The sequence below is a fragment of the Salmo salar genome, chromosome ssa19 (genome assembly GCF_905237065.1).
Source record: "Salmo salar chromosome ssa19, Ssal_v3.1, whole genome shotgun sequence".
NCBI classification, from domain to species: domain Eukaryota; kingdom Metazoa; phylum Chordata; class Actinopteri; order Salmoniformes; family Salmonidae; genus Salmo; species Salmo salar.
The window spans coordinates 16,778,754-16,790,702 of NC_059460.1; positions in this window are offsets into that span (position 1 = coordinate 16,778,754).

Consider the following 11,949-nt stretch of genomic DNA (forward strand, 5'->3'; position numbering starts at 1 on the left):
CGTGCACACACACACACACACACACACACACACACACACACACACACACACACACACACACACACACACACACACAAACACACACATTTTGCACGGTGTTATGCTTGAAGTTGTTATCAGGCTGCATCTGTTTCCTGCTGCGTAAGCTGGGTGACAGACTCCATTGAGTTACACATGAGAAACACGGTTGCTGCGTTTAGCTCGTTATTAGCATGCATCTCTATGGGTGAGTCATGGAGATAGTTGGGGTCATCAGAAGAGCATCGCTATCATTTCTCTGTAGACCTATCCAAATAACACAAACAAACTACAGACCTGCAACCAGCAGGGTATCATAGCTCTAGCTATGTATTACTACCTTGATTTCTACTATTAGATTCATTATATTTCTTGCGTATATTTCCTAACTGCGGGCTCCAACTTTTTTCGCTTTCTTAACTGCAGCATCCAAGCTTGCAGACATTTTTTTTTCTCCATCGAACACCACATCACACCAGTGAATAGAAACATGGGAAAATACTTTGACCCACTTATTCATGTGAAAGCAAGGGCATCGATCGATCAACCACAGCTACATAGTGTTTGGTTGTCAGTCTTATAAACCATGTGCTTCTTGTAGAAGAATCAGCATTTACCCAGCTCACATCACACCAACCAGTCAACAGAAGGTTGAGTAGTCTATTAATGATAACCTATTGTCATAGGTTTCACAAAAGGACGCACAAAATGTGAACTGAATCACTTTGGAGACATTTTCTGTTGCTATATTATTGAAATGCATTAACATAAATCTTGACAAGAGAACGAAAATGCATGAGACTGTAAGTCCAGTGCACAATTAGAGGGTGGGTGTACACACCACGGAAATACCGCTGATGAAGCATCCATTACGGCACCCTGAAGGGTAGAAAAAGAGTATCTCATTGCTTTAGTCAACACACACACACACACACACACACACACACAGACGTACACATTCATGCACAAACGCCCACACACATACACGCACACACATCCATGAAGATGTTGGGGATCTGTTAAACGTACACTCCCCTTGAACAATCCCACTGGGTTGAGGTGAAACAGCTGTGGGTGATTTAGGCTACCTCTCCCCATCACACACCCCCAACCCCTGGCCCCTGTCATCCCATCACCCTCTCTCTGTCTCTCTGACCCAGTGCAGAGGAAAGGCCAATGCCACCCCCATTTCTATGGCCCAGCTGGAAAGGGGTGCCGATGGGGGATCACGTGCTTCTATGAATCACCTTGGCACACAAAGCGGACTTGACTGAAGCGGATAATTGGGAGGTCTTGTTTGAGGAGAGGAAGGGGGGAGGCGGGGGGGGGGACTGTGCACGGCTGGTGATGTTGGGTTCTTCCCCACCTCTATAATTCCTCCCTCTAACCCTCCCTCTATGCCTCCTCCATTGAAAGAGACGGAAGAGTGGTTATGAATGAAAAAAGAGAGAAAAAAAGCTGGGTTTTTAAACGCGCCATCGCCATGAACAATTACACTTAACAAAATGTCTGAGTCAATTCAAACGCATCTAAATCCTTCCTGTAGGTCCCCCACTGATGCACCATCATTCCTGTTTCACACAAAATTCCTCTAAAAGGGCAATCTCAGTATGGCCTCAGAAAAACATTTGACACCATTGTCTATTTAAGCAATAAGGCACGGGGGGTGTGGTGTTTTGCCAATATACCACGGCTAAGGGCTGTTCTTAAGCACGATGCAACGTGGAGTGCCTGGATACAGCCTTCAGCCATGGTATATTGGCCATATACCACAAACCCCTGAGGTGTCTTACTGCTATTATAAATTGGTTACCAACGTAATTAGAGCAGTACAAATAATTATTTTGTCATACCCATGGTATACACTCTAATATACAACAGCTGTCAGCCAATCAGCATTCAGCGCTCGAACCGCCCAGTTTATAATCATCTTTGGATGGGGAAGCGTAAAATAGAAATCACTCAGGATTTTTTTCTTAATGTATGAAATCTGCCACAGCACAAGAACGTAAAAACATATTTATTGATCTGTCTAGGACTCCAGGTTCATCCAAATCTCCTGTGTCCCTCTGCTCTTTCATCTTTCCCCTCCTTCCTCTGACTTCTTCCTCAATTCCTATCTTTTCCCTTCCCTTCACCCCGCCACAGTCGATTGACGGTAACCGTGCCAATCACTCAATCTTTAAGCAAACTGAGAATATGCCTTTCTGAGCACCATGCTCCAATAAAAGGGTACATTTTCCTCTTCTCCCCATCTGTCAGCAGCTGCATCACAGCAGAGCCCGGCAGGAGAAATCAATGGCCTGTATTCTTTTTACTGCTAACCCAGTCCAGGGAATAGCTCTTTAAAGCCATTTTGTAACAAGTTTACAATGTTTAATATGCAATGCAAACACATTCCATGGGGTTCTATAAAAGTACCTGGGTTTATTAGTACATTTTTTTAATCTAAATGCACTCTTCACAATAACTGCCTGCCACAGTGCAGGGACTGACATATTTCTGGTTGTTGCGGTGCTGTTATGGCAAAACATTGGGTTATTTATGTCAATCTCAATAATAGTCTCATTAATTCATCATTAGCTTGCTGTGTTCAACAGATGTTACTTTGACTTCATTGTGCTTCTTTTTTTTTTTTAAACGGCACAAACAACAGAAAACACTGCAGAGCCACAACAGTATTTTCAAACGGTTAACATACAATCTGTACTGAGAGGCGATGAATTGAAGCAGTTATAGCCTGAAAGTGAAAAATACATTTATATCTCTGTGTTGACAATACAAACAGCGCTACTAATTCGTTCAGTGAGGCTATTACACTGTCTACTGTATTTCTGCCTATGCATAGCCACTTTGGAACAACTTGATTTAAATACTTGATCTGCCAAAGACATAGGACCTAATACGACTATTACACACTTAAGCTGCAAACTAGCCGAGAGCACTCCGGGTTAATGAAAGCCAATGGGAATTAATGGCATCCTTATGTGGACGATGGAGGGTGCGGTTCTGGAGTGCCCAACCCTCTTTGTAACCTGTGAGTAGGCATCCAATTACCTCGGCAATTACCACAAGTGTTGTTGAAGACACTTTAACAAAAGGTCATAACAAAAGGTAGTCTGGGAGACCACATGCATTGGTTTGGAGGATCATCATGAAAAAGACCCGATATTGTCATTTTCAGGTTTAGCCATAACAACAAAATTGTTAGGATGTACAGAATGCTTTAACAAAACCCAGACGTAAACCATCAAAACGGCAAGCTCTGGGAGAGCAGTGTTATGGAGAAAACTCCGGAGTAGGGAAGAAGCCTTGTGAGGAACCAGACCCAGGATGGGTATAATCAATTTTACAATATGACTTGATGCAATATTGATTTTGTTATAATATATGTGACCCATCACCTGGATTCGGTCCTATGTAGCAACATTTGAAATTGTGTTTATTTTTTCATTTTTTTTTTTTACATAGGATGAAAGTACAGACTCAGAGCTAGAAAATGGTATATCATACACTGCAGTTGAGGAACAATGGGAAGGTAATTCTGCTTTGAAATTTGATAAACTTGTAACCTCACATTGAGAAAATGGCCCTTGAATGTTTTGGTACACCCACTGGAGAGCTCTTCTTTGTCTACACCCATTCAGCATCGTTCACACCCTCTTAAGCCTTAGAGCCACCCATCTCTTTAAGGATTCACCAGTGAGGCCATGTGTTAACCTCTTGGGGCTAGGTGGGACGCTAGCGTGCCACCCGTGGTGCACTCCATCAACAGCAGGTGCATTTCAAGAGCGGCAAATTTGAATCCAAATAAATGTCAAAATTCAAATTTTTCAAAAATACAACTATGTTACACCATTTGAAAGATAAACATCTCCTTAATCTAACCACGTTTTACGATTTCAAAAAGGTTTTACGGCGAAAGCATAAATTTAGAGTATGTTAGGACAGTACATTTACAAGAGTTGTGTGTAATGTTTTGTCAAGTCAAAGACAGGGTCACCAAAACCATAAAACCAGCTAAAATGATGCACTAACCTTTTACAATCTCCATCAGATGACACTCCTAGGACATTATGTTAGACAATGCATGCATTTTTAGTTCTATCAAGTTCATATTTATATCCAAAAACAGCGTTTTACTATGGCATTGATGTTGAGGAAATCGTTTCCCTCCAATAACCGGCAGTCAAGTCAGCGTCAGAAATTAAATAATTAAAATTAGAAAACATTGGTAAAATATTATATTGTCATTTAAAGAATTATAGATTTACATCTCTTGAACGCAATCAACTTGCCAGATTTAAAAATAACCTTACTGGGAAATCACACTTTGCAATAATCTGAGCACTGCGCCCAGAAAAATACGGCGTTGCGATACAGACTAGACGTCATGTTGGGGAGATCTAAAATCGAAAATACTATGTAAATAATCCATTACCTTTGATTCTCTTCATCAGATGTCACTTCCAGGTATCACAGGTCCATAACGAATGTAGTTTTGTTCAAAAAAGCTCATCATTTATGTCCAAAAATCTCCGTCTCGTTAGCACATGATGTAAGCCAGCCGGACTTCTCGTCATGAACGAGGGGAAAAAATATATTTCCGTTCGTTCAAACATGTCAAACGTTGTATAGCATAAATCATTAGGGCCTTTTTTAACCAGAACATGAATAATATTCAAGGTGGACGAATGCATACTCTTTTATAACGTATTGGAACGAGGGTACCCAACATGAACTAGCGCGCCAGGTGTCTAATGGGACATCACCGTTCCATGGCTCTTGTTCGGTCAGATCTCCCTCCAGAAGACTCAAAACACTTTGTAAAGGCTGGTGACATCTAGTGGAAGCAATAGGAAGTGCCAAAATATTCCTAAACCCCTGTGTTTTTCAATGGCATAGGTTTAAAGTCAATACAACACATCAGGTATCCACTTCCTGTCAGAAAATGTCTCAGGGTTTTGCCTGCCAAATGAGTTCTGTTATACTCACAGACACCATTCAAACAGTTTTGGAAACTTTAGAGTGTTTTCTATCCATATATAATAAGTATATGCATATTCTAGTTACTGGGTAGGATTAGTAACCAGATTAAATCGGGTACATTTTTTTTATCCAGACGTGCAAATGCTGCCCCCTAGACCCAACAGGTTAAGCATAGTGAGTAGTGTAGTAAAGGTTTCAGGACTAAAAGTGGTAAAAGTAGAAGCCTACTATAAGAAAAAACTCAAGGTAAAAATACACTGTCTAGTCTTTGGCCTATATCCTAATCTGACTTTGGTGCAGGTCATGTTGTTCTTCACATTACCGTCTCTGGTAAACACACACTATATGAAATAAAATCTATGTTTATTTGTCTCATGCACAGAATACAGAAGGTGTAAACGGTACAGTGAAAGGGTTACTTGCATAGTAGCAATATCAAAAACAGAAAGTGTCCAGATACAAATATTTATAATTATTTCATAATTATTAGACTACGCTTACCAGACACACTTGTCTAAATTGTTGTGTCATGTGAAATAAATGCTATTTCCTCCCCCCAGCTACATCTACAGTGCATTCAGAAAGTATTTAGACTCCTTCCCTTTTTCCACATTTTGTTACGTTACAGTCTTATTCTAAAATGATTAAATCATATTCTTTCCTCATAAATCTACACACAATACCACATAATGACAAAGTGAAAACAGTTTTTTGACATTTTTGCAAATGTATAAAAAAAACAGAAATACCTTATTTACATAAGTACTCAGACCCTTTGCTATGAGACTCAAAATTGAGCTAAGGTGAATCATTTTTCCATTGATCATCATTGAGATGTTTCTACAACCTGTGGTAAATTCAATTGATTGGACATTATTTGGAAAGGCACACACCTGTCTACATAAGGTCATGTAATCATCTGGTGAAGTGGAGTCTTTTGTTTAGACACGTAGCTAGATAGCTAGCTAAACAATGAACTGGCCCAATCCCAACTACTACCAATACAAACATTTCATAGCTGTAGTATGAATCTGCAGGGAGCTAAAGCTAACCAACAAGGTTCAATGTTAGCTGGCTAACATTAGGCTATAACTAGCAATGCAAATGTATTTCTGATTTGAATAATATTACTACACAGATCATACACTTAACGTTAGCTAGCGAGCCAGCAAGCTAATGTTTGCGAGCCAACTAGCAGTATGCTTTAACTTGCAATGAAAACACCTTTCTGACAAAGTTACAAACTTATCATATCTGAAAATGTTGCTAGACTCTTACCTGTATACATGGATGAGCGCTTCACGGCAGACTGGAACCGTTTAACTCTGTTTGTTTGTAGCTACATCTTGTTTGGCCAGCGTTGTGTCAAGTCACTTCGGTTCACACTGACTGTGGCGTGTGCAGAAAGTAGCCCATCACAACATTTTCCAACTGATCTGTCGGTAGTGCCTGCTAAATTCAGGGCATCAATGTTATTGAGGAAAGTAGCAAAACGTTTGTAGTTCTCGATGGCTAACATTATATCTTTCAAAAAACGCTGCAATAGAAAGGACTATCAACACATAATGTGCAGATTGCGTTATAGACAGAAGCATGCTACATGGCCAATACAAACTCATCTCCCGGCATGTCTAGACCATCAATTATCTCAGCCAATCACAGGAATGTTCCTGTCTTTTTCTGTGGCTAAACCAACTAGGCTCGTAATTTAACGATTTTATGTGTATTTCCATATGGACTACCAGTTTGTTATTAAGGCACATGAAAGTTTACATGTTCCAGAAGGCATTTCTGCAAAAAAACGTATTATGATTTTTTTTAAAGACGTTCAAATGCCTCTCCGTTTGACATATGCCTAGCTTCCTGAAACGGTTCACATGGTCAAACAATAGCTGAAGCATTAAGCATACCGTGGCTGATCTACCTTGCTGTGTACTGTAACCAGAACCATATGAAGCCAGTGAGGATCATGTGTTTATCCACCTCCTCATGTGATCAGCTGTGTAAGGGATGGCCAGCATCTGTTCTCCATGTCTTTGCCGTAGTGTCTAGGCCTTAACCACAGAGAGGAGATCCATCCATGTCAGCAAATACAGATACAGATCCACACAGAAGCAGCATGTACAGTATGTATGCATTCAATGCATCCAATGTCTACACCCTGGCCCATTTAGCCAAACATTTTAGCCAACAAAACAGAAACTAATTGAGTAAAACAAAGTAAAAGTGCGAGAAAAAGTTCTCTACTCTGGGATCGTCTTGAACTCAAGGAACTCTTAATGCTCTGTTTAATCGTATTTCGCAACCATAACAGCTTTTACTTCAGTTAATTATTTTTAAATCTTGAAACAAATACATAAGGTACAACCCTTCAATTGGATTTTGATATGCAAGTCAGGCCTTCCTAGGCAGTAGCCGGGGCTGTTTTGGAACCATTTTAACTGTGGGTAATCAAATGATTCGTAATGCTCTCTCTGTGTTTTCTGAGAGTAGGGGGAAAAAAAGATAAGAAATCAGTTTCTGCTATTATGATTTGATTACATCTACCCAGAGTAATCCTTCTTGGTACTATCTCTCTCACTATCTCTTGGTGGTCTATACTGATTTAAAAGTAAATGATGAAGTTAAACATGAAATGGAGAAAGAGAGGATAATCCTTTAACCCAAAACTCAAATGAGCGATGTTGCCTTGTACTACGGTAGAATCTAAGATATTCATGTCTTGAGCATGATAAACTTATGCTAACAATGCTAATGATATGATCAATACGGTCATTTTCTAAAAACTACAGTATGCTATTCTGCCTCATTCAACTCCATTCATCAAACTGATATGATGAGTTAACTTTCTCTGCTGCTTCTGTAAACGTGTCACCTTTGGAACTCTCCCTTAAATAAGTGTCCATGGTCAGTTAATGGATGAGTTCTTGGAAGCTCTATCGCTCTTTCTTAGAATGATTGATCCACATGGTGAATGCATGTTTGACCCAGTACAAAGAGACACAGCTACAGAGACGACTGCAGTATCTCTATGCAGTTGATGGATGGTCAACCAACGTTATTTGGTTCAGAAAAGCAGAGCTGATACCACATTGTCTTTCTGCCCACAAGCCAGAGCCTCAAGCACTCCACATTGAGACATATCTGGAGTCTCTGGTGTGTTTCTGGATATCAATATCAGATCACAACATTCTCATTTGAAGCGAGTACATTTTATCCAGTTGGTATTATCCCAATAATATTCTTGCAAAAATCCAACCACTATCACTTTATTTTGACCACTAAAATACATTGTTTGTGTTCTGCAAGCAATTGTAGTCCTGTATTCATTCTGGTGATCAAGGTATTGCCTGTCTGAAACATCCCTGAGATATATCAGCTACGTAGAGATTATAAAATCTTGTTGACATTCCTTTATCACTCTGCCATCAGGTTTGCCACCAGTGCCCCTTACAAGACTCACCATTGCACTCTATACTAATCTGTTAACTGGCCATCGTTTCAAACTAGGTCATCTGTTAACTGGCCTTCACTACAAACTAGGCATAAAATCCAATTGTCCCTACTCACTTACAAAACCCTCCTAGGTCTAACTCCCCTCTACTTGAGATCCTGGGTACTTAGCTCTGCTTCTACTTACAACATCAACTCTGTCCATCACATTCAGTTAAAGTTTCCTAAAACTCTCACATGCTCCTCATTTCAGTTTGCTGTAGCCAGTGACTGGAATGAGCTGCATTTTTGGGGGGGAAACTTGCGAAATGTGTATCTCTTTGTGCCTTTAAGAACTCAATCACTGACATTTTCTCTGACACCTGAACTTGTTACCCTATCTAATCATGTCATTCATGGTTATTCTTACTCCCACTGTGCACAAACTGGTTGAATCAATGTTTTTGCAACATCATTTGTCAACATATTGCGATGAGGAATCTACGTGGAAAATACATTGCACTTGAAAAAAGCTAACATTGTAAACTGTTGTTTTGAGGGTGACGTTTTGAGGGTGACGATTATGTCATCATTGTAACCAATTTTCAAAATAGACAAACCTTGTATAAAATATGTTGATTTTGTACCTTTGAAACAACGTCAAATCTTCAACATTATAGCCACAATAAAAAATACAGTAGGCTCGGCAGCACCTCCTACTGGAGTTGATTTGCAGCTATTCACTTGGTCTCCCATCCAGGGTTTTAACCAAGCCCATCTTTTATATTTGTCACTACTACCAATTGTGAGAATTATTATTGAGAGACCTCGTAATAACTACATATACTGAACAAAAATAAAATATATAAACGCAACATGTAAAGTGTTTCATGAGCTGAAATAAAAGATCCCAGAAATGTTCCATACGCACAAAAAGCGTATTTCTCTCAAATTTTGTGCATACATTTGTTTACACCCCTGTTAGTGAGCATTTCTCCTTTGCCAAGATAATCCAAACACCTGACAGTTGTGGCATATCAAGAAGCTGATTAAACAGCATGATCATTACACAGGTGGACCTTGTGCTTGGGACAGAATAAGGCCATTCTAAAATGTGCAGTTTTGACACACAACACAATGCCACAGATATCTCAAGTTTTAAGGGAGCGTGCAATTGACATGCCAACTGCAGGAATGTCTAAATAAAATGGGTCTAAATAAAATAAATGAAACTTTAAATGCATTTGAAATAAAGTTTGATTTAATTTAGTCCTATTCATTAAATGTGATTCTTGGTTGAGATGGAGATGTGAATCCAACATATAATTTGTTTAAGTGTTGTCACGTCCTGACCATAGAGAGCTCTTATTTTCTATGGTAGAGTAGGTCAGGGCGTGACTGGGGGGGGGGTTTATCTAGTTTATTTAGTTCTATGGTGTTTGGTTCTAGTTTCTGTTTTTCTATGTTTTTTTTTGTTGGATGATCCCCAATTAGAGGCAGCTGGTCATCGTTGTCTCTAATTGGGGATCATATTTAAGTAGTTGTTTTTCCCCTGTGTTTGTGGAAGATTATTTTTTTGAGTTAGTGCATGGTGCACTGCTGTCGTCACGGTTTGGTGCTTGTTTATAGTTTATTGTTTGTCTTGCTAAGTTTCACATAATAAATAAGATGTGGAACGATACCCATGCTGCACTTTGGTCTCCTTCCTACGACGAACGTGACAAGTGTGTATTGCAAAATTGATATTGAATTATGTTTAGTTGTCAACAAATTCCAGTTTGTCAACAAATTAATAATGTATATGTTGGATTCACGTCTCCAACTAAACCAAAAATAAAAGTTAAAGAATAGGATTAAGCTAGTGGCTCAGATGAAACTATCCTCTATTGTCAACCAAACACAATTCTAATACAGTAAATAGCCCAAAGTGAAGGCTTTCTTACAAACTAATGTAACAGTATTTATTCATCCTTAAAATGAGTAACACATCCATGGCCACATTGAGGTTACTGTAACTATAAATGTCTTATGTAATCATAGAACGTGTGCATGTGAATGATAGTTTGCAATGGTCACAGGTCTGTGGAGATCTTTACAATTGCTGTAATAATCTGTCCAGAATCATGAACAGCATTGATCACTTGCACCCTGTACTTTTAGCGTATTCTCAATTGCAATCCAGGTCATTTGGTTCTGCTATTAGATGAAGCACAGTGATAACACTAAGTTTTTGTACGAATACAAAATATCTGACATGGTAATCCCATTTGCTGTGCTTTTAAATGGTTGAAAAGCATATATAAAACATTTAGATGACAAAGAAAACCATCAGACAGTTTTTCTGTTGGAATTTCGTTGTGCTTTTAGATGACTGAAAGCATAGTGATAACACAAACTTCTGTCTGTCTTTTTGAGTGGGTGAATAAAGGTCGAAATCTCATTGATCAACGTCTCAACCAAATATTGCCAACATTTCCACGTTGAAAGGACGTGGTGTGCACAGTGGGCTGAAAATAACTTGTTACTCGACCAAAGCATGTCTTTCATGTACACTTTCACAGACACTAACTTTTAATTCTAACAAATAACATGTCAATTATGGACATTCCCATGGACACTTTCCATTGTTCTTATACTGTACATATTGTACCTAATATTCTATCAAATGAATTGTTGACTGTCTACTCTCTATGCTGACTGTTTTTACTAAATGTTGTGTTGTTGCCATGTGTTTCTGACCGGCTGTGTTGTGATATCTGTTCTTCTTGTGCTGTAACAGTTATGTATTGACTTATGTGTTTGTTATTTTAATTATTGCACCGCACTTCCCAGTCGTCACTGGGCAGGCCATTATTGTACATAAGAATTTGTTTTTAATTGACTGGCCTGGATAAATAAAGGTTAAATAGCAATTTTAAAAGCCCACATCACAAAGTGCAAAACAGTCTGAGGCCACACCAGACAGTGACACATTGCCTGAGGTCCCATTGGTTGATTCTACTGATTCTTCTCTGACAGGTTAGAATACCTTGGTGTTCAACGTGCACGAACCTGTCCAGTGCCCTCTTTACAACTAATGGAATTTGTCCACCCCCCCCTCCAATAAAAACCACGTGAAATTGGGAATCCTATTATTTCAACATGCATAATCATTACATAAAGTATATTCCACATAATTTAAAAGCAATGCAACACATGATTGTAGAAATCATTGAAGCTATTAAAGGTTTGGTCATACCAAATGAGATGATATTGAATTAGATTACGGAAGAAAATTGGCAGAGTACACACCAGTAAAAAGCAATCAGGGTGGTAAAATCGAACAGTAATGAGCGAACTACAGCCTATCTAACCTGGTAGATGGTTTTCTGTCTCATAAATGTCCCATATAGCGCAAGTAAATCATGTTGCAGTCAATGGAGAATCAAAATGAGCAAAGAGGAAAGAAGCAAACACCTTCACAGGGAGTATGTTAAAAGGTTTGACCACAAACAATATGGAACAGAAAAT